Genomic DNA, 21,762 nt, shown 5'->3' on the forward strand with positions numbered 1-21,762 from the left:
CGGTGACTCCACCACCTCCCTGGACAGCCTGTTCCACCACTCTTTCTGAGAATAATTTTTTCCTAATATCCAAACTGAACCTCCTCTGGCACAGCTTAAGGCCAATAGCTCTTGTCCTATGGCCAAGGACAAGAGATTGAACATAACGGACAGATTAGGCACTGCCATTGTTTTGTTGGATTGTAAATGCCCACCAGTGCATCTGGAGCAATATTATTCTATCTCCGTAATATCTGGAAGAAAAGTCCCAAGGGATGTTCCTAGCTCATCTGGAGGAGAACTCCCTTGTAGATATCTGCAGGACATTTGGAAGGCAGATTCCAAGGGATGTCCCCAGCACAACTGGAGGAGGCCATCAGAATGCTTTCAACTCATCAGAAGGAAAAGATGATCATGATACTCCCAGCATCATCTGGCAGCATACAAGGAAGATCTCACCAGGACACTGCGGCACATCTGGAGACATGTTGTACCAAGATGATCTGAGCCCCTATGGTAGCACTGGAGGAGTTAAGGAGCACAAAAACCAGAGTGCTGAGAAAGGAGGAAGTGAATTATCTCTCCCATCAGCTTTATGTTTCCTCCTCCCCACCGAGGGAACAAAATCACAGCTTACAAGGAGTGAGAGAAACCTCTTTGTGTTGACTGTATTCCACCCAAGTTGTGCTCATGACTTTTTTCTGCTGGTAATAATGCCTTACAGGGCCAAAAAGAAAATAACACTCTCACTGGCATTTTCTTCAAAGTCCATATTGTATGCATTGCTTTTCACAGGGAATTGGATTTTCAAATTCACAAGCTCTAAAGGTCAAGGATAACAGGCTATCAGCATTTAATATGCATTCCAGGGAAAAGAAAAACTATAAAATTGGAAATAAAGGTTGCATGAAAATTCATTTCCAAAAACCCAGATCAAAACATCTCTCTTTCCTCCCTATGAATTGACATCTGTTCTTTGTTGTTGTATCTGAAACATCTTAAAAGTCTCCTGCTAGCATCATGGCTAAGCCAACATCTGTACCATTGATCCCTGACACAGAATCCTGAAGGTGATACAGCAAGTATGGGGGTGGGAGCCAGGTCTTTTGTTCAGCACCAAAACAACAGCAACAAAGATCATTGTGGCTTCTTGTCACATGTGTGGGTATGTACGTGCTTGATAGAGTTGCTGGGGTGGGTTAGGGTGGTGGAAGAGAAAGGAGTTTTTCAGCACAGATTTCCAAATGCTCTGCTGTAAGAGGGACTGTGTGGGGCAGAGAAAAGGGGGAATATGAAGCCCCAAAGCTGAGCGTGTTCTGGTTTCAGCCACATCAGCCATTCTTAGGAAGAGCAATCACCTTGCATTCTTCTGTCCCAGCTGAAACCAGGACATGAATCAGATAGAAAAGGGGAAAGAATTTTACTCTGAATCTCATCTTCTGTCTGAATGACTGCCTTCTCTCTCAGTAGGTTCCAGAGTAAACAACCTGCACAGTTAGCCGTTGTCTTACAGTCTCCAGCACTGAAGCAACTCTTGTCCTCAATGGAGGAAGGCCTGTTCTCAGTAAAGTCTCCTACTGCTAGCATTTAGAAAGGGAGGTTCCCAGGCTGAACTCCACCATGAGGTCTCTTGATACTGGATGGATAGAGACAGATACTTCCAGAACGTTACTAGCCCATCTAGAGAGATGTATCTGAGATGGGTAGGACAAAATCTCCCTGAAAACACATTTGTCTCTCCACTACCTTTTCCAAGGGGCCTAGGCAATTTGCTCAAACTAAAAACTTTGCTTTTCAACAGCCAAGGAGAATATCTCCCGTTAAGAGCTGCACAACTCCTGCACTCAGAAATCTTCTTGCTTTTACCAGAAAAATCAGTCACTGCTTTTCCATCAAAACCCACTCTGTAACAGACTGCTTAATAGCAGGTTCCACCTAGATGTACTCATTTCCTGAACATGTCAGGAGGAACGCAGGTGCTCACACATCCAAACACAGTCTTTGATATCAGGAATGAAGCAGGGCCAGAGCCCAAGTCCTCATCACAGCTATCATCATAATTACTGAGATGCCACGGGTATTAAATCATCTTGAGCTAAGGGAGAAAGAAAGGCAAAAGAAAAAAGAACCCAAAGTCTCCTGATTTCCCAGTCACAGCCATATCTACTCTTCCACTTCTGTCCCATAAAACACTCATCTTGAGGAAACCCCACTGAAAACATGCTGATTGACTGAAATACCACTGCTGAATGATACATTATTACTCAGTACTTGGTGGAGAGAGGGAGATGAGGAAAACTTTTGCAGTCAGTCTTCACAGTTAGTTGCAGGGATGGGATCAGTCTGCCCACATTCCCTTTGTGCATGGGTATCACCAGCTCTGTTTCAGCACAGGAGCTGTTGGCACAGCAGTCACTGAGTCCTAAAACAGTATTTAATAGCAGATGTGGTGTTTGTTGTTAGCTTCCTTTATATCTCCTTTCCATTAGGTTCCAGCAAGGCCCCCAGTACTATGGCAACTTGTGTCTTGTTAGCTGTCCATCTGATGGGCTGAGGCTCTGCAGCAGCACTGTGCAAGGTATGAGGACAGGCTCTCCTGCCATCCACAATGCTTGTCCATGGTAATCTATTTGGAGTCACCTCTGGGGACATCCATCTTCTGTGGGGATTACACTTGGATCTCACTTTCCACAGAATTATGAATCCATGGAGCCCCATTTCTTCCCCTCCACTGAAGTCTTGTGCCAGAGTCCACACAACTCATTTTATGGTAATGCCATATGGACATCAGGAGTATCTTTAGCAAGGTGCTCTGAGATCTCTGTATGCTGCAGAGAAAGGGTTAATAAGTTCTTCCCCGAGACAAGAACCAGACACCCCAAATCCATCTCTTTACAGCTGTTATGAATTAAGTTGATTTCAGCAGTAAACTATGGGAGATACTGGCTGCTATTAAGGGAGCATTTATGAGGATGTTTGGAGGAGTTATTAGATTGGAAAGGCTTCTGCTTTCCCAAGATCAAGGACCTGTGTGTTCAGAAAGGTTGTATAGGGCTCTCCTCTGGTGGAGGAGAGAAATATCTGAGAGGTTCTAAAGACTTGTCTGGCATGGTAAACTGGAATAAAATCTGACCCCACCATGCAGGAATTAGAAGCTTCGTAGTGAGACAGTCATGGGCTTAGCTCAAGACTCCATTTTCACAGAGGATTCACCAAAGGAACTTTTTGTCTCAGGATATTAAATATTGATAAGTCTGCAGAAGTGCTAGCTGTTTTCATCAGCCATCTGTAATGCTGAAGCACGTGGAGCCTGCTGCTCTGTCCCCAGTTGGGCACTCCCTTGAAAGCATACCAAATCTGGCTGCATTCAGAGTCAACATTTCCAGACACTTAAGGATGTTTTGTTCAGGAAAACAGAGTTTATTCAGGAAAAGACTTTTCCCTCCCTCACTCCCTCCACTTGCTTTGAATTCTGCCTGGAGAGATAATTACTGATTGCTTCAGTGGCTGAAGTCAAGAGACACAAAAAAAAAACAACAGAACAACAGTGAGGGAATGAGATCAGATCAAATTACCTTGGAAGAAGAATTTTACTCAGCAGCATCGTTGCAAGGCTGAGAGACTCATACTGTGTTATGCAACCAGAGACCACAAACTCCAAAAGCAGGGCAGGAGCGAAGGCAGAAAATGATGCCAAACACCAATAAATACCCAAAATCACACTGCTGCACACAGCGCCCTGCCAGCTTGCTTATATACACCGTGAATGGGATCCAGGCTCTCCTGGGCTGCAATTACAGCATCACCAGCCCGGGGACATCGAGCTTCTTGTTTGTGTTTCAGCCACTGCCTCCTGGCAACACGGTCATGCCTTACAAAGTAAAGGAGAGCCTTCACTGAATGCCAAAAGAAGTATTTCAATTCAGCACTTGACAACTTGTCTTCCTGATAAAGCCTCTGCCCTTTCTGCCTGCACAAATTTAATAGAAAACTTTCTCCAAAGCCGAGGTCTGGTTGCTCCAGACTAACACCGCCTTTGCCACCTTAATGCACTTCAAAAATCCTTACCTGGAGTGGAAAAACCCAGGAAATCCATTACAGCTCTATGTTGTTATCTCCAAGCTTTCTCCAGCCTTTCACATGAAGGCGGGTCTGCCCAGGCTCCTTATGTGCATTTTCTCTGTTTAGATCCACGCTCTTTTCCATGCTCTGCTTACACTCCTCCAAACAGTCATGACACAATAGCCAGAAATTCTAAAGAGAGAATTTGGAGCATGAATGTAGGGCACTCAGAGGTTGAAACTCGGCAACATGAAAGCAAAAAATTTTCCAAGGTATGAATAAGAACATCTCAGTATTTCTCAGTACTTTGCGCAGTTCGAAGGGGGACAATTCGTTTCTCTTGTCCCTGAGGCTGTCCAAGAAAGTTAACTTGCTTAGTTCATTTAATTTGCAGAAAGCGTTGCTGACATTAGGGAAATTGTCCTCACTGCCAGGCTGTGAAACACTGGAGGAGGCTTTGGGGAAAATAACAGCATCTTTTGTACAGGGACAAGTTGGCATATCTGCTAATATCTGCACTGCCATCAGCATTACCTCAGCGGACTCTATCTCACATGCACAGGGAATCATACAGAATCATTGTGACATCTGTGCTGGTGAATGGCCAGGAAGGCTACCCAAAATGGCAATGTGGTGGAGCTGGTAGGTAATATGAGAACTCCAGCGGGTGCATCATGCCAGGCAATGGCAAAAGATCTTTTGAATCACAGAATCATTAAGGTTGGAAAAGACCACCAAGATCATCCAGTCCAACCATCAACGCATCCCCACCATGCCCATTAACCACATCCCTCAATGCCACATCTACACGGTTCTTGAACACCTCCAGGGGCGGTGACTCCACTTTCCTTCCCCGAGTACCCTTTAGGATTCTCAGGGAGCCTGAGGTTCCCCAGGACGTGCCGAGACAATGAGAACAACACTAAATCTTGCAGTGGCTTCCTATGATTGCACTCAAGCATGTTTCACGCTGTGTGTGTTGACATAGATAGAAAGAGTTCATCAACAGCAGAGCACTTTAGAAAATGGCCCCATGGTTAAGGTGTTTCCTGGCCCCGATGCGAGTCCTGCTCTGTCACAGCCACCTCATTGGCCATGTTTAGGTCAGGCATGTCCAACCTGCAGACCGTGTGCTGCATATGGCCTTGCACATCCCATGCCATCATGGCAGCAGCTCTTCCCACTGAGAGGCCCGGCCCAGCACCTCAGCACCGACCGAACAGCGGTGCACTATGAACCCTCTCTGGGCTGCAACCAGGGCATGGGGCACAGTGTGGTGCCAGCTCCAGTGACGGCAAATAATCTCATGCATTTTGATGCTTTGGCTAAGCACAGTCCTGTGAACAGCAAAAAATATGCAGCCATACGTTCTGTAGTCATAAAGGAATTTGAGAGCAAGTTTCATCAACTTTTTGGTATATTTGCGACTTCAGTCGACATAAATACATTTTTCAAAGGGAATATATAGAGCTGCAATCAGATATTCAGCTCAAAAACCTGATCATGTCTCCTTGCCAGACTTTATAAGAGAAAGACATCCCTCACTTCACAGTCACGCCTTATTCATGTCATTGATTTTTGGCGGTACACACATTTGTGAACAAGGACATGCATTTGTTCTTAAGGATAAAGCACAGGAAGATTACAATTTCATCAAAAGTCTCTACTGAACACCTTGAGAACTCACTGAGAGTTGCAGCCACCTCCATCGAACCAGACTGATGCATTGGTTCCACAGACATAAGGTCAACTATCCCACTAGATTTATGGTTTTGTTGCTTTTCTGTATGTTTTAATAAAAAGCATTAAAATTAAAATAAGTTTTGTTAATTTATATACATTAACTAGATCATATATTTAATGAGGCCTCCTATTTTATGATGTTGGCCCACAGCATCTGAGGTGGATGCTCTTTGTATCTGCTGCTGTTTCCTTGGAAATTAAAAGGAGGCATTGCTTTAGGAGTGACTTATGCATACAGGGCCCAAGACAATTCCTGCTCACTCAGTGCAGCCCAGGCAAGCCAAAAGGTTGGACACCTAAACTTTAGGTGAAGAAAACNTCTTTTGAATCATAGAATCATTAAGGTTGGAAAAGACCACTAAGATCATCCAGTCCAACCGTCAACGCATCCCCACCATGCCCACTAACCACATCCCTCAATGCCACATCTACATGGTTCTTGAACACCTCCAGGGGCGGTGACTCCACTTTCCTTCCCCGAGTACCCTTTAGGATTCTCAGGGAGCCTGAGGTTCCCCAGGACGTGCCGAGACAATGAGAACAGCACTAAATCTTGCAGTGGCTTCCTATGATTGCACTCAAGCATGTTTCACACTGTGTGTGTTGACATAGATAGAAAGAGTTCATCAACAGCAGAGCACTTCAAAAAATGGCCCCATGGTTAAGGTGCTTCCTGGCCCCGATGTGAGTCCTGCTCTGTCACAGCCACCTCATTGGCCATGTTTAGGTCAGGCATGTCCAACCTGCAGACCGTGTGCTGCATATGGCCTTGCACATCCCATGCCATCATGGCAGCAGCTCTTCCCACTGAGAGGCCCGGCCCAGCACCTCAGCACCGACCGAACAGCGGTGCACTATGAACCCTCTCTGGGCTGCAACCAGGGCATGGGGCACAGTGTGGTGCCAGCTCCAGTGATGGCAAATAATCTCATGCATTTTCATGCTTTGGCTAAGCACAGTCCTGTGAACAGCAAAAAATATGCAGCCATACGTTCTGTAGTCATAAAGGAATTTGAGAACAAGTTTCATCAACTTTTTGGTATATTTGCGACTTCAGTTGACATAAATACATTTTTTAAAGGGAATATATAGAGCTGCAATCAGATATTCAGCTCAAAAACCTGATCATGTCTCCTTGCCAGACTTTATAAGAGAAAGACATCCCTCACTTCACAGTCACGCCTTATTCATGTCATTGATTTTTGGCGGTACATACATTTGTGAACAAGGACATGCATTTGTTCTTAAGGATAAAGCACAGGAAGATTACAATTTCATCAAAAGTCTCTACTGAACACCTTGAGAACTCACTGAGAGTTGCAGCCACCTCCATCGAACCAGACTGATGCATTGGTTCCACAGACATAAGGTCAACTATCCCACTAGATTTATGGTTTTGTTGCTTTTCTGTATGTTTTAATAAAAAGCATTAAAATTAAAATAAGTTTTGTTAATTTATATACATTAACTAGATCATATATTTAATGAGGCCTCCTATTTTATGATGTTGGCCCACAGCATCTGAGGTGGATGCTCTTTGTATCTGCTGCTGTTTCCTTGGAAATTAAAAGGAGGCATTGCTTTAGGAGTGACTTATGCATACAGGGCCCAAGACAATTCCTGCTCACTCAGTGCAGCCCAGGCAAGCCAAAAGGTTGGACACCTAAACTTTAGGTGAAGAAAACAATTTAACCCTTCCACTGCTTCCAGAAAAGCTGCACGGTAAAATTGAAGGTTTTGTGTTGGAGTGTCTGGTGGGAATGAAGAAACACCATGGGCATTGCAAACTAAAAGTGTGTGGGTAAATAGAATCACAGGATCGTTTGAGTTGGAAGGGACCTTGAAAAGTTACCTATTCCTACTCCTCTGCAGTGAACAGGGACACCTACAGCTCGATCAGGTTGCTCAGAGCCCTGTCCAGCCTGACCTTGAATGTCTCCAGGGACAGGACATCCACAATATTTTTGGGCAACCTGTAAGTAGGAAGGTGGTATTTTCCTCATGTTGGCCAGGAATTGAGTCTGTACCTTGCCTAAACAGGGGTGTCCACAGAGCTTCCAGCTTCCTGCTTCACATCTGTTTGGAAATGGTTCCTGGGTAGTCACTTCCTTGCCCTCTCCTGCATTTCTCATCATGGAGCAGAATGAATCAGAGACGATTTCCCTTGATATTTCCTGAAGAATAATGAGGTCACAGGGAGGAATTTCTCCCCTTATACTCCAGGTACTGTGTCTGGATGCAGCATCAGCCTTTCCTCTATCCATGCCAGGGATGTCAGAGCTGGTTCCTATCACGTCTAGGATGGAAGACACTGAGAGGGCATCAGGTCTGCATTGCACAACTGGCCATAAACATCGAGTCTAGAGGTTCTTAGTTCTAGCAATCAGACTTCAGCACAGCCCTTACTTTTGAAGAACCTTGCCACCTCCTGCTCCACCGTGGTTCTGCAGTCTCTCCTTTTGAAGAAGGAAAGGGGGAGACTGCAGAAGCCATTCTCTGTGCAGCCATCAGAAGATGGCACTTTCATACTGTAGGGTCAAACAATGCTTGTAAACCCTCTATGGATGCGTCTCCACATGGCAGCCAGGACAAGGGCCTCTTGATAGGGCTTTAGCTTTCCTGGGAAAGCAGAGAATTGTGCTGTAAGAAGTGTTTTTTCTTGCTTGGGCAACTGGGCTTTTTGCAGTTGCTTTTTTTTTTCCCACTTTTTTTTTTTTTTTATCCCTGAGCAATAGCACAGCCACCGCCTGCATACTAAGCACCCTGCAGCACTCTAATTATCCTAGCAGCACACGCAGCCCCTGCTTTTGCTGATGACTGGAGGGAACCGCTGGGAAGGCAGACAGAGATTAGAGAGAGGCTATGGGCACTGAGAAGAGGATGCAGCATCCAGCCCGCCGGGTGGAGCCTGAAAACCCTCAGCAGTATTGAGCAGATGGCTGGGAGTGAATGGTCATACTGGAAACAGGAGGATCTTGTCCTTGGACTACTCATACTTGTCCAGTCTGCTGGTTTCATGTTTTTGTTGCTCTCTTTTTTATGTTTTAATTAAAAATATTAAAAAATATAGTGTGTTACTACTTATATACAGTAACTAAACTATGTATTTTATGTGTACTATGCTGCCCAAGATGATTCCTCTTCACTCAATGCAGCACGGGCAAGACAAACGGTTGGGCACCCATGGTCTACACTGCCATGGTCTGCTCACTGAGAAGTAATGAGTTTCTCATTTGATCTGTTCTGTTTCCTAAAGTTTTGACTATGGCCTTGCTGGAGTTTTAGAGGATCCTCACAGAAAGTAACCTCAGAAGAGTCCTAATGGATTTCCAGTCTCAGACAAAAAATAATGTCAAAATGAGGGAGCTCAGAGCTGATATGCCATCAGCTAAAGCAGTAGACAAGGGAATCCTTCACTCTAAGATGTTGTATTTTCAGTATCTACCAGAGAAAACCAAGTCCTATCAGCAAAGTGTGCACAGCCAGAGTCCAGTTCTGTGTGATGGAGGTCTTCAAAACGAAGACAAACCCTGGCAGAGGCAAACTCAGCTACAGGAGATGAGGAAATCAGTGGGAGAGTAATTCAAGGCTGGAAAGGATCTTTTAGATCACTCTAATCTGAGCTCCTGCATCACTCACGGCAAGAGGTCACAGTCAGTGCTTCGTGCACAAACTATACTGATCTCTCCAGTACTTCCTTCTTCATCCATTTTTTAAGAGGGGACTACCATTGTTCCTTTGGGGTGAAGAATACAGTACCTCCTATTGCAGGTTATTCCAAACAGTAATTTCAGACTTGAAATTGTTTGCCCTTATTTCTAGTTTTTGCCTACTTCCTCTTTCCAGGAAGAAGCAACTATATTCAGTGACAGGGTGGAGGAGGGGCACACACTGCAGCAGCTTTTATGATGAGAATTAAGGCTTGGAGGGATCTCAGGGAGTGTTGCCACATAGTGCCCACCTGCAGCCCCACTTGGGCACTTCCAAACTGATGTGCATCTACATCTCCTTTGAGATTCCTCCAGGCCCTCCTAGACCACCTAGCCCAGTGTCATATTAGGAAATGTCTCCCAGTTCTTAATCTGAATCTCCCTTTATTTTAACACAGAGCTTTACACCCTACCTTATGGAGAAAAGTATATCCCTGTATGCTAACCTTGCATAGACTGAAAAGTGGCGTCATGCCTCCTCCAATTTCCTCCTCAATGCGCAAACCACTCCAACCACCTTTCCTTGCAGTGAGGGAGCCCTACTATGACTCTTGTTCCCATTCTTTCTAATGGGTCCATCTGGACATCGTATTTAAGATGAATGGCCTCCCATTTCTCCAATGAGTAGAAACAGCAAAGAGATAGGTAACTGCAAGCAAGGCTCCTGTAGTCAGTCTTCCCTTCCTGAAGGCATTGAGAGGCTTTGCTGTCATCTAAAATGCCTCTAACTATTTTAAAACACAAAGAGATGCACATTTTCATCTTCAAAACCAGCCTTGCATGATGCATCCAAGCTACCACTTAATACACCGGCAAGAGCAATCTACTGCAGCCCCAACAAATGTAAAACAGACTATCTTTCCTTTCTTCTCTTTTTCTTCTTCTGTTTTCACTTTTTTTTCCCCTTTCCTTTTTTTTTTTTTTTCATAAAAGCCATAAGCTCTGAATAATCTCAACATCACCATCGATTTTATTGGTTAATCAAAAGCCTTTTTTTCCTTTCTGAACCTAAGCCAAGCTCTTAACTTCATATTTAATGGGAAGATATTTTCTCCAAATGCTCTTTTTTCATTCTCATAAGCTAACTCTGCTATGGATAATGGCTTCTTTTTCCTATTGAAGTAGGCTCCTTATCTACCAATAGGTTCTAGGTAATTTAAATCTCTTTTTTTTCCAGGTGTAAAGACGGACAGTCCCTAAGCAGGAGCCAACCAACATTTGTCCTGGAGCTCTCTCCTTCAGCTCTCACTGGGAGTTTTCACCCCTTTGTATACAAAAATGTGGACTCTGTTTTCTGTTTCCTGTGGTGTTCAAGAAGCATCTATATGTGGTTCTCAGGGACATAATATAGTGGGAAATATTGATGATAGGTGGACAGTTGGACCAGATGATCTTAGAGGGCTTTCCAATCTTAATGATTCTATATGATCAAATACATATATGCACATGTGTACATATTCTGCTTAAGTCTCAGTGAATATCCCATCACCCCTCGAACCCACAGGGCCCTCACACTACCAAGGCTACTCCTTGGCCAGAAAAATGACCCATCTGACACATCACTGTGGGAGCTGATAGCACGGTGGTGGATTCACAGTGCAACATTTTGGAAAAGAACTGTACAAAATGGAGAGGCCAAGAAACAGCTCTTCTAGGCAGACCTTCCCAGCAGGTGAACTCTTACTTTACTCTGCACTGGGCATGGAGTTATCAGGAAGAAGGGGCTGGCCATTGGCCTTCATGCTTGTATAGATCCTTAAGAGGATAAGAAAATTTGATTGGGCTTTTCAGCAAGAGAATTCCAAAGACAGATGCACCAGGTCAGAGACTAGCATAACTGCCGTATCATCCAGATAGAGCGCATCAGTCTGCACATCTTTCAGTGTGATCTGGCCAAATTCTACCTGGAGAAGTCTAGGCTCCTTATCTGTCTGTCTGTCTCAGGCTTTCACAGGCAAGCGATAAGAACGCCAGCTCTTCAGGTGGCTTCAGAAGTAACCATCTACTGCAAAAAAAAAAGCACTTCATAGATAAATATTTTCCACCCCTAACTTGGATTATTTTTTTCATCTTCTATGCTCATTTTTTCTGAGCTCATTACTGGCTTGGCTGCTAATCCCTTCCATGGCTCTATCCCTCATCTTCAGGGGCAGTTTAGCAGTCCTTTTGCTTGCAAAAGGGCCTTCACATCTGGGATCACAAAGCATTAATTATGAATCTACAGTATCAATGCTGCAAGGAATCAGTGGCCAGTTTGTGACAAGTGCTGGCTGCGACTTAAGACTACTTCAGAAGGAGGAGTTAGAAAACCTCTGTATGTCTTCTGGAAGAGGAATCTGATGTGTGGGAGGTCACAGATGGTTTGTGACACCTCTATTAGGAAGGGAAGGGCTGTCATTCCAATAACAGCTAAGCCTACATGTGATGCAGTGGTGGGGTTGTCTTTGCATTTGAGCACTCAAGGCCAAGACAACCTTTGGAGCAGAAGTAGCCCTGCAGCCAGGCTGTGGCTTGGCAGAAGAGGATCCTGCCCCTGGGAAGCTGGCCTAACAGAACTGATCTCAAAACCTTTTGACCTTGCCCTGATACCATGTACTTTTAATCCTTCAGTATTTATCTTTCACAACACATCAGCATGCCAGTTCGTACACCTAGGGAGGAAGATAATAAACTCAACTACCAGAAAGCCATCTGTCTTTCTACCAGATTAATATCTTAAACTGGTTCAGCACAGGGCCAGACAAACATTCATATCAGATTAGAGTGAAGTAAATCTGTACACATACTTCCTTGAGCACTTAATGCAGTTCTATTCCTTGAGCAGCCCCTCCTGTCTTGTGCTAACTTGTCCCCTCATCTTTCCCAAACTTCAGACCATGCCTTCTCCAAGGGAGATAACACTGGAAAAGGTTTTATAGCATGTTCACAGCCAAGTACAGAGTTAATTGCAAAGGCAGGAACAGAAACCAAGTCTCCAGAGTCCTTAGCATTCTCTTCCTTCTCCCAGGGCAGGTTCACACCAGCACCCACCTGGACAGATGTGTACATCAAGTCCTCAGAGAAAGGGGAGTTCTTTCTGCTCTTCAAATACCTGAAAGGTGATTACAGCGAGACCAGGGCTGGTCTATTCTCACTGGTGACAGGATAAGAAGAAATAGCCTCAAGTTGCGAGGTTTAGGTTGGATATCAGGAAAAACTTCTTTACAGAAAGGGTTGTTACGCACTGGAATAGGCTCCCCAGGGAGGTGGTCACCATCCCTGAATGTATTTAAAAACTGTCTGGATGTGGTGCTCAGGGATATAATACTGAGTGTTGGGTTGTTAGGGTAGTATGGTTAGGTTGTGGTTGGACTTGATGATCTTGAAGGTCTTTTCCAACCGGAGCAATTCTATGAATCTATGATTCAGACTGAGGTAGACAATGGGAAGCCAACAGTAGGATAGAGATAGGAGAAACTCTTTGGGTTCTAGCCCAAAGCTGCTTCCAGAAAGAGAGCTGCTATCCAGACTCTACAGAAAATGCAAACCCTCAGGGACCTGTGTTCAACTGGGCACACACTGAAGTAAGATCAGAGAGACAGGGTGTTGCTGCCCTCTCCTGCTTCAAATAAGAAACTATTTTTCTCCTTGCCAAAGCAAAGGTGCAAGTGGAGTGGAGTCTCTGGTGTCTCCTCCCTCAGTTGTGGTGCACCAAAAAGTGACTTAGGCACCCAGTGCCTTATGCTTAGCAGCAACCCACAAAAAGCAAGGACCAAGAGACTGGAACCTCTGGGGTACATCCCAAAGGTGGGAAGTCTCTCTGTGCAAATCTGTGCGGTGAAGCATTTGCTTTAAGCAAGAAAGCAAGGTCCAACCTCACAGTCAGTTCTTGCCTTCACCTCAGCTTTGTAGTGGGACGTAGCTCAGCCGCCTCCCAAGCAGTGCCAGGCAGCGTGCCCCAAGGAAGGGTTAGGGTCTTTCAGGAAAAGGCAGAATTTCTTGAAGGGGGAAGCCGCAACCTTGCGTTTTCTTGCACTCTATCACAGCACGTTGCTGCCATCGTGAGTTCAGAGGGAGAGACTGTGAAGGGAAGAGAGGCAACAAGACACATGGGCAAAGGTGCTAAATAACTCCCTGGAGTGGGAGAGGGTCCAGCACTTCAGTTGATTCATGGGACTTTGCAAAAGCAGGTGAGGAGCAGAGGGCTGGAGGGACCAGTTCCCTTGCCCTAAGTCCAAGGGAACACGAGGAAGATCTGCAAATCAGCTTTGCAGGTGTCTTCCCTAATTCAGGCTCTGAGCCACTCTGATTTGCTTAAAATGCCCCAAGGAGTAATAAAGGCTGTTTCACTGTCCACTGGAAATCTCTAGGTAGGTACTCCTCAGCTTGAGGCCAGCATCTGTGGTGGAGCACGATGGACCAGCTACCAGTCATGTAAGGCAGCACCTTGAGTCTATACAGAAGAACGCATCACCAATTCCCCTGATTTAATAGACCTTGGACCAGTCCAAAATAGCAGCAGTGCAGTATCTGGAAGGGTGAGTTGGAAGGAAAATCAAAACAGCCCCAAGTAATGTTTTCTCCTTTTTAAAGCATTGCTTTCATATAGAATCATAGAATCATTTGAGTTGGAAGAGACCCTTCAAAGTCAGCTAGTCCAACTCCTCTGCAACAAACAGGGACACCCACAGCTAGATCAGGTGCTCAGAGCCCCATTCCATCTGACCTTGAATGTCCGCAGGGACAGGGCATCCACCACCTCTCTGGGCAACATATCTGAGTGTCTTGTTTTTCCTGTCTTTTTAATTCCGAGGAAGAACAGAATGGTATCCAACTCTTTCCTCTCTGGGGGAACATTTCCCCGGAAGGTGAAAGGCAGATCATCATGCCTACGCAGTCTTTAAGTCAAGAAGCCAGCCTGCTGGGTTTCTAGCAAAAGTGTTTTTCCTCCCAATCATCCAAGAGGCATTCCAGTTACATTCAGGTAAATGAAGAGTGCAAATTAAACCAAGGCTAAGAAAAATTCTCCATCCCTCAATATTAGTCCCCTCACACTTCTCAGTATTCAATATCACAGCTCCATCAGTTTTCCAGTCACCCGTGGTATCTCCCAGGACTACGGAGAACATACAAACAGGACAGGAGAAATCAAAACTATTTCGAATACAAAAGGCAAATGGGGAGAAAATCATAACCTTTCACACTCATCTCAGACATTGTCAAAAAGCTGCAGAAGTGATTTCATTTAGTTCTGCTTTTCCTTCAGAAATAGACCTTAAATACAAGGACTACCTGTGCCAATTTACCTGGGAACATCAGTTAAGCATTCTGATTTTCTGTTTAACTATTAATCCAATTACTTCATTAGGCAGAAGGGTTTTAGTGAGGGAGCCTTGGGAGGTTCAATGCAGATAAGTCTGAGAGAGCTCAAATGCATTAACGACATGCACTTTGTGTTCTGGAGGTAGAGGCTGAACAAAAGCTTCTAACCAAAGAGCAGATCCCAACACCAGTACAGAGTGGGTCTGGCACCCTTCACAGCTCTGCAAGGACATAAGCACTTCTAGCTGAGCTACAAAAGGTTTTTGGAGCCTTTGCTTCACACCACTACCTGAATATTCACTATTTCCCTGTGGAGAAAGGAGAAAGAAAAATCCCACTCTGGTTCCTATTAGAACATCTTCTGTGGTGTGACATTTCCTGGGAAACCTGAGCTTAAAGGCTATGCTACAGGCTCTACTGTATGATGGCTCCTTTGTGGTTTTCCGAGAGACTCTGCTGCTAGAGCTATGTGAATATCAAACTTTTAATTTTCTTTCTTTATTTTCAAGTTTATCGCTTTTTTTTTTTGCTATAGTGAAAGCCTGGAAATGTGGATATTAAGGGTTAGTTATTATCCACTGATGGTTCATTGGGGTTTTTTTGGAGGGAAGGATGCTGAACATTCATTCTTCTTTAGCCGTACATCTTGCTGAGTGGCCACTCTCACTGAGATCACAGTACCTCACAGTTTCTTCCCCATCACATGAGACCAGAAGTCCAATCCGACAAAGCAGTTCCCTTGGGGGACAGTTCAGGCAATTCATGAACAGCTCCATCAGGTCACATGACAAGGAAAGAACTTTCTTGGGAGCACTAGGTCTTCTTTGGCAAGAAGGAAGCTTGGCAGCCTTCTTCTACCCTAAGGAAAATATTGTTAGTAGTACTATTTATTAGTAGCCATGTCCAACATAGGGTTCCAGAGCCCATGGAGCAGAGGGAAGAGTCTCCAAATGTAGGTGTGATAGGGTGCTAGGGGATATGTCCCTGTATGCACTCCCTTTAGTCTCAAGTATGAGACTCAACTGCCTTTGAAAGTCAACCTGAACAATTGTTTAGCTCGAACAGCCAATTTTTCCACTCTCGCTTGCACTTTCATAGAGTGTTTGGTCTGTCTCAGCAGAGGTTTTATTGCTGAGATGGTTACTTCAGCCTTGTCTCAATTTGTTTTCAGGCTAACAAGCAATGTAGTCACAAATTAAAAAAGATGGAAAACAACAATAACCTGCCTTCCTGCCCACCCCTGCTCCCCACAAAGAGGACACTGAAAGATTGAAAATGAGTCACTGGAAGATCATTCTAGGTCACAAAGACCTTTTCCTAATGCACTGCAAATAGAGGAAGGAAAGCGTTGTGATTACAGCACTAGAGTGGGACCTGGGTTCAGATCCCTGCTCAGAAACCAACGCACAGAGTATTTTATATTAGTTACAGAACTCCAAGAGATTCATTTCTACACAAATGTAGAAATAATTCTCTTCTTTCCTGATTGTTGGTTCTATTTAGATGATCGTTTCTTTGGATAGAGATTGTCTTTCCCTGGAGAGAAATCACCAAGTGTCCATGCTACATACATCAGTAGGCTGTAAATCACAGGTTCAATGAATAGCAAACATTGAACTACAAGACCATGACAGACCACTCACTGGCCACAACCACAATCCTGCATGATTTCAGCCAAAAGAGATTTCAGTTTGGTGCATCATCCATTTGTGACTGGGATCACATTGCTTATACTTGGAGTGGGTGAAGTATTTGTAGGAATAGCATAACCATGGGTAGATGTAGCACAGAGGAACAGAGTTTAGTGGGCATAGTGGTGATGGGTTGAGCTAGATGATCTTAAAAGTAGTTTCCGAACTTAATGATTCTTTGATTCTATGCTTTCTAAGGGATGAACATGCTCTTAGAGTGCATAATCTGTTCTATAGATTGGAAACTTAGCTCAAGCAAAGACTCAAGATCAGTTCAGTAGGAGAGACTTTGATGCTGCAAATCTTGAGTTCAAACCAGACTTCCATCCTTGCAGAACAAAGGGAAGGTTGATAAGCTAAACAAGTGCTCTGGCAAAACGGTGATGACCACAGGAACATCATGTTTGCATCTGAGCATGGGATGGGTGTGAGCTAGAAGGAGGAAGAACTACTTGGGAAAACATGAAAGGGGTTAACAGGTTAATGGACAACAGAGTGGAGGAAAAAATATTCAGTGGCTGGGAAAATTTGCTTGAACAGTCTGTTGGATGCGTGACTGTTTTCAAAGGGAAATGCTGGAAGCAGCTGTTCCTGGAGATATTTTCAACTATGGGGACACACTGAAGGGAATATTGCATCAGCAGAGAGGGCCAGGTCTTTCCCATGTGTTATTTATCTGCTTTGCTCATCTCCCACTAACATTTTCTCCTTTTCTTGGTTTGAATGCCAAAGCATGGCAGACACCCAACTGCACAGAGAAGTCACCAGTAGCTGTGTTTGACAAAACCTCTATGTCCCTCAGGAATGGTGTTTCCAGAGCTGAGGCAGTACAAAGAGCCTCAAGGTGATGCAACTCATGAGCTGAGCTATGTGCAGTAAAGTAGGAGCAAGAGGCCAGTGATGTGTCTCCAAAGGTTTCTATTGGAGCTGCCTGCTCCCATGATGCATACACTGACTCTTAAAGAAATAAATGAACTGCATTACTCTAACTTCTCTGGCCTTCCATCTGACCCTGATAAGTGCATAAGAATGCTCTGGGACCTTCATAGAAAAGGAAAGCTAAGAGTAGGGAAAATATCTCCTGCAAATCTCTGCTCTTTCTTGCATTTGGGAGAATTTGCACTCACTGTACAGCAAGCACTCCTTTTCAGAGTCTCCACTTCAAAAGAAGCGATGGAATTTTGGACCCCAATTCTTTGTGTCACAAAGAAGGAGCATTCCACTTTACCAGCAGGTAAACTGAGGCACAGAGCACTTGGATCATGATCTGGACCAGTGGCAGGGCTAGAACTAGGGATCCAGAAATTTTGACAGCCCACCTCACTTCAACCAGCAGCTTCAACCCTCTATCCCAGTCTCAGCAACAAATAGGATCAGCAAATAACAGAGTTTAAAGAGACTTTGCAAAATCATCTAAACCCTCTCTATCCCTGTTGTTCTCAGCTAGCATCAATATCAGTTGTTTGTTTTTTAAAATCTCCAGTGTTAAAAGCCTACAGTCTGTCTGAATTCCCTTCCCCGTTCCTGGATTTTAATTAAGTTCGATGAGCAGCAAGTACATTTCCTCTCATCTTTGGTTTTCTCCATTCTGCCTCAAAATAGAAGAAGCAGGCAGAGACACAGGGATTTCTAATAGTCCAGAGATGCCTCAGACAAATTGGTTAGTTGTTACTGAATCTCAGTTTCACTGCTGTTGTTTTTTGCTATAGAAAAAAAAGGCCATGCTGGAGGAATACTCATGAGCTTGAACAATGGGGAAATGGCTTGTAAAAGTATCTACAAGAAAGCACACCACAGACATATCTATTTGCTAAGGAGCAAGACCAAGTTACTGAATCTCGGGAGCCACTGATGTATGCAGTAATAGCGTGAAATCAAGCTCCAGAATAAAATGTGCAGTCAGGCAGAGACCCGAATGAAATGTCATTGCAGGATACAAATGAAAAATTATCAAAGAATAAAGTGAAACCCATCAAAACACAATGTCCTTCAGTTTGTTGTTTTTATTCTAATTCAGAAACATTTGAGTTTCATCTCCAGCCAGGCCCTAAATAGAGGCAGACTTGCTTGTTGTATTTAAGTCATTCTTTCCAAGTTCTTTTGTTCTTCAATTTTTTTCCTTTTAAAGTCAATTTTTGAAGTGAATTTCCAAAAGAAAAAATCCTTCTTTGTTTCTAATCTGAGCAGTTTGCCCTTTGTCTGCTGGCTCAGCTCTCAGTCCCTACCCACATTCAGTCCCTATTCTCTGACCTCCCATGTAGCACATCCCCATCACTCCACCCCCAGCATCACTGTGTTAAACCCAGAGCCTGGGCCAGGACAAGAGGATCTCTGTAACAAAGATATCCAGGCTCTCATTCCTGAGAGCAGAATCCGCCCAATCCCTATCTTTCCATTTCTCCTCTGTCCTCCATTGTTAAATTCTTTGAAAGAGCAATTGCCCCTGTTTAAAACATTCACACATATTTCTCCTCTTGCTGTGGATGCCAGCTGTAAGGATCTGATTACCTTTTTGCTTGCTGAATTTCTTAGGAATTTAAGGTTCCTTCTACTAAGAAATTGTGTCCTAGTATCCTTACAGAGGTGTGCAGTTGGGGTTTAATCCATTATGCAGTGATTGGATTCAGCCCTATTGAAACACAGGATTTCCAGGACTAGGGACTAGTCCTGAATATTTAACACTGCCAGCTGATTCCCTTGGGCAAGGTGGGGGAGACTTAGTTGTGTCTGCCTGACATAGAAAGCAAATTATTTGCTAGAGATGATTTAACTAACTGAAGACATTCCAGTTATGCAGATGTCCTTGTCCCTACCTGTGCCAGTAGACCACTGAGAACATAGGCTTGGTCTGCCAGCAGCCTGGCGGGGCGTATTCTGAAACACTGGCTCTTGGTGCAGCAAGATATAAAGTTCTGGAAAAAATCTCCACTATGGGGAGATTTCCAAGCATGATGGGGGATGAAAGCTTTAAAGTACCTCAGCCAGCAGCCATGTGGCTGAACACTAGGATGCCCATCAGATAGATGGAAGCACACTGTGAGCACACCTTGTTCTAGCTGTGTCTTGAATCAGTCATACTACAACTCCTACAGAAAAGTATAGGATTGCCTCTGCTGAAGTCAGGGATTTGGACAGTTTTTTTTTTTTCCACTGAGTTTTAGTCTCAGGACATCCAGAAACATCATCCTAGAAAGCTCCCAACAGCCATCTATTTTTAAATATGCTTCATAGAACAAATCATACCATGGCTTGGTTTGGAAAAGACCTTAAAGACCATAAGCACTCCGAGAACAAGAACCTCATCAGTCCCAGAGAAGAACACCACCACTTGAAATCAACACCAGTCACTCCAGAATTTGTTCTCACATCAGTCAAGGCCCAAAGCCTTCATTCTTTCCCAATTCAAGCCATGTATCAGCACTCAGGATCCTGTGCTCACACCAGCCCAGCAGTAATGGGCCCTGATGACCAATGATCAAAGTAGCACCCAACACATCCCCCTGTCCAACAGCCAAAAGCCAGTCTATCCATTTAAATAGAACCAAGCCCTTAACCATAGCATCACAGAATGGTTTGAATTGGAAGAGGCCTTAAAGATCATCTCATTCCAACCATGCAACATGGTCAGGTTTCCCAACCACTACAACAAGTGTCTTATCATAGTTACTTCTTAGCTCTGCTGAGAGAAACATTCAGATATTCTTCTCTTTTGGTTCACGCAGATCATTTCCACCATGTAATATTGTGTTGCTATGGTTATTTTACTGTTGCCATTTGCCTTTGTGTTTGTTTCAAATCCAGATCCTATTCTTCACATGTAACCAAGTAATCTAACAAAGATATCACAATTGTTTTCTCTAGCCAATATCAAGCTCCACTTTGTCCCTTTAAGGTAATAGGAGAGCTGATATATACCCAATCTACCCAAAAATCAACTCATTCCTCTTAAGCAAACTTGTAGTAGGTAAAAACTCAGCTGTTGAGCTTTAAGGTGGGTAAAATTAGGGAAGATGAATACTGGCTCAGGCCCATAAAATACATTTCCAATAGAACATTCTACAACAGGAGAACATAACATGTATGGTGAACAGTTGTTGCAGAAAGGGCTTTGGAGTCAAACTATTTTGATCTCTTACATTTGAGCTGATTTCTTAATTAACACAAGTCCCAGCATAGGAAATGGGAGAAATAATTTTGGTCAGAAATTCAGAATGCTGTTCCCTCCTGCTGAGGTGAAAATATTCATAGAAGAGGACTATGAGACTCCTGCAAACATGATCTAAGTTAGTTCAGGGTGAAGAAAAAAAAAATGAGGCTTAAGAAACCAACTTTGAAGGTCAAAAATTTGTCTGTGATAGAGAGATTCATAAAAAAAATAGAAGCCTTGAACATGCTGTCTTAAAATGATGGACACAAGTAAATTATAAGCACCTCTGTTGTACATCATGTTGGGAAGAGAAGGGAATATGGAAGCCACATCATTCCTCTGATTTGTTCCTGTCTTGTGAATTAACTGTGTCCATCAATCCAACCTGAAGAGGCCATCAAAATGCTTGCAAAATTTATATGAACCATGTGAATGGCCTGGAGATAGAAAAGACATTCCTACTATCCCATGGTATTTAGGTTTTCATACACAAGTAGTAATGCTTATTTTACAGCAAGAAAACCAGCAGGAACTAAGCAATATTAAGTAGTCCCAAGGGAAAGCATGGTAGCTGTATCTCTGAGAACACTATGTCTGTGCTTAGGGGCACATGAAACAGAAAATGAGAGCCATGAAGTCCCCTGCACAACTTCCATACGAGGCACAATAATAATAAAATACAAGTGGAAAAGTGAGCAGAAAGAAGATTACAGTGAAAACAGGAATCTAACTGGTATGACTGGCAGGATTGTGAGATACTGCAGGTACTGAAGGGGTTCAGATGGAGACACTGACAGCAGGTGCATCAGAGGCCAGTTTCAAAGTGTTCAAATCTGGGATGACCTGGGTAGGACCAGCTTGCAGTGGTGCGTGAGGAGCCTGCATCAAGTCACTTGGTTTGTTCAGCACAAAGAAGAGGAGAGTGAGGGGGAGACCTCATGGTGGCCTACAGCTTCCTCACAAGGGGAGCATCCTTATACCAGAAACAGAGAACGCTGTGTTACCATCCCTATCCACATGCATGAAGGGAGCTCCCTCTCCACCAGATGTTGGGATACAGTGGTCCCCCCCACCAGTCTGAGTCCATGAGAAGGGCTTCCCCATCCCAGGGCCTTTGGAGAGTGACTCC

General features: G+C 44.0%; 1 long non-coding RNA gene across 3 annotated transcripts in view; it reads right to left on the minus strand.

The window, feature by feature from the left end:
• Positions 1–17,666, minus strand: part of LOC110392833 — a 29,178-nt gene extending 11,512 nt beyond the window's left edge. For 2 of the 3 annotated variants that reach the window (XR_002434641.1, XR_002434640.1), the window contains exon 1: positions 17,614–17,657. This is a non-coding gene — a long non-coding RNA (uncharacterized LOC110392833). Of the gene's footprint in view, positions 1–17,613 lie in introns of all 3 variants that reach the window. The other variant, XR_002434642.1, reaches the window with a different exon arrangement.

Source organism: Numida meleagris, chromosome 1 (genome assembly GCF_002078875.1).
Source record: "Numida meleagris isolate 19003 breed g44 Domestic line chromosome 1, NumMel1.0, whole genome shotgun sequence".
In the NCBI taxonomy this organism is placed as follows: Eukaryota; Metazoa; Chordata; class Aves; order Galliformes; family Numididae; genus Numida; species Numida meleagris.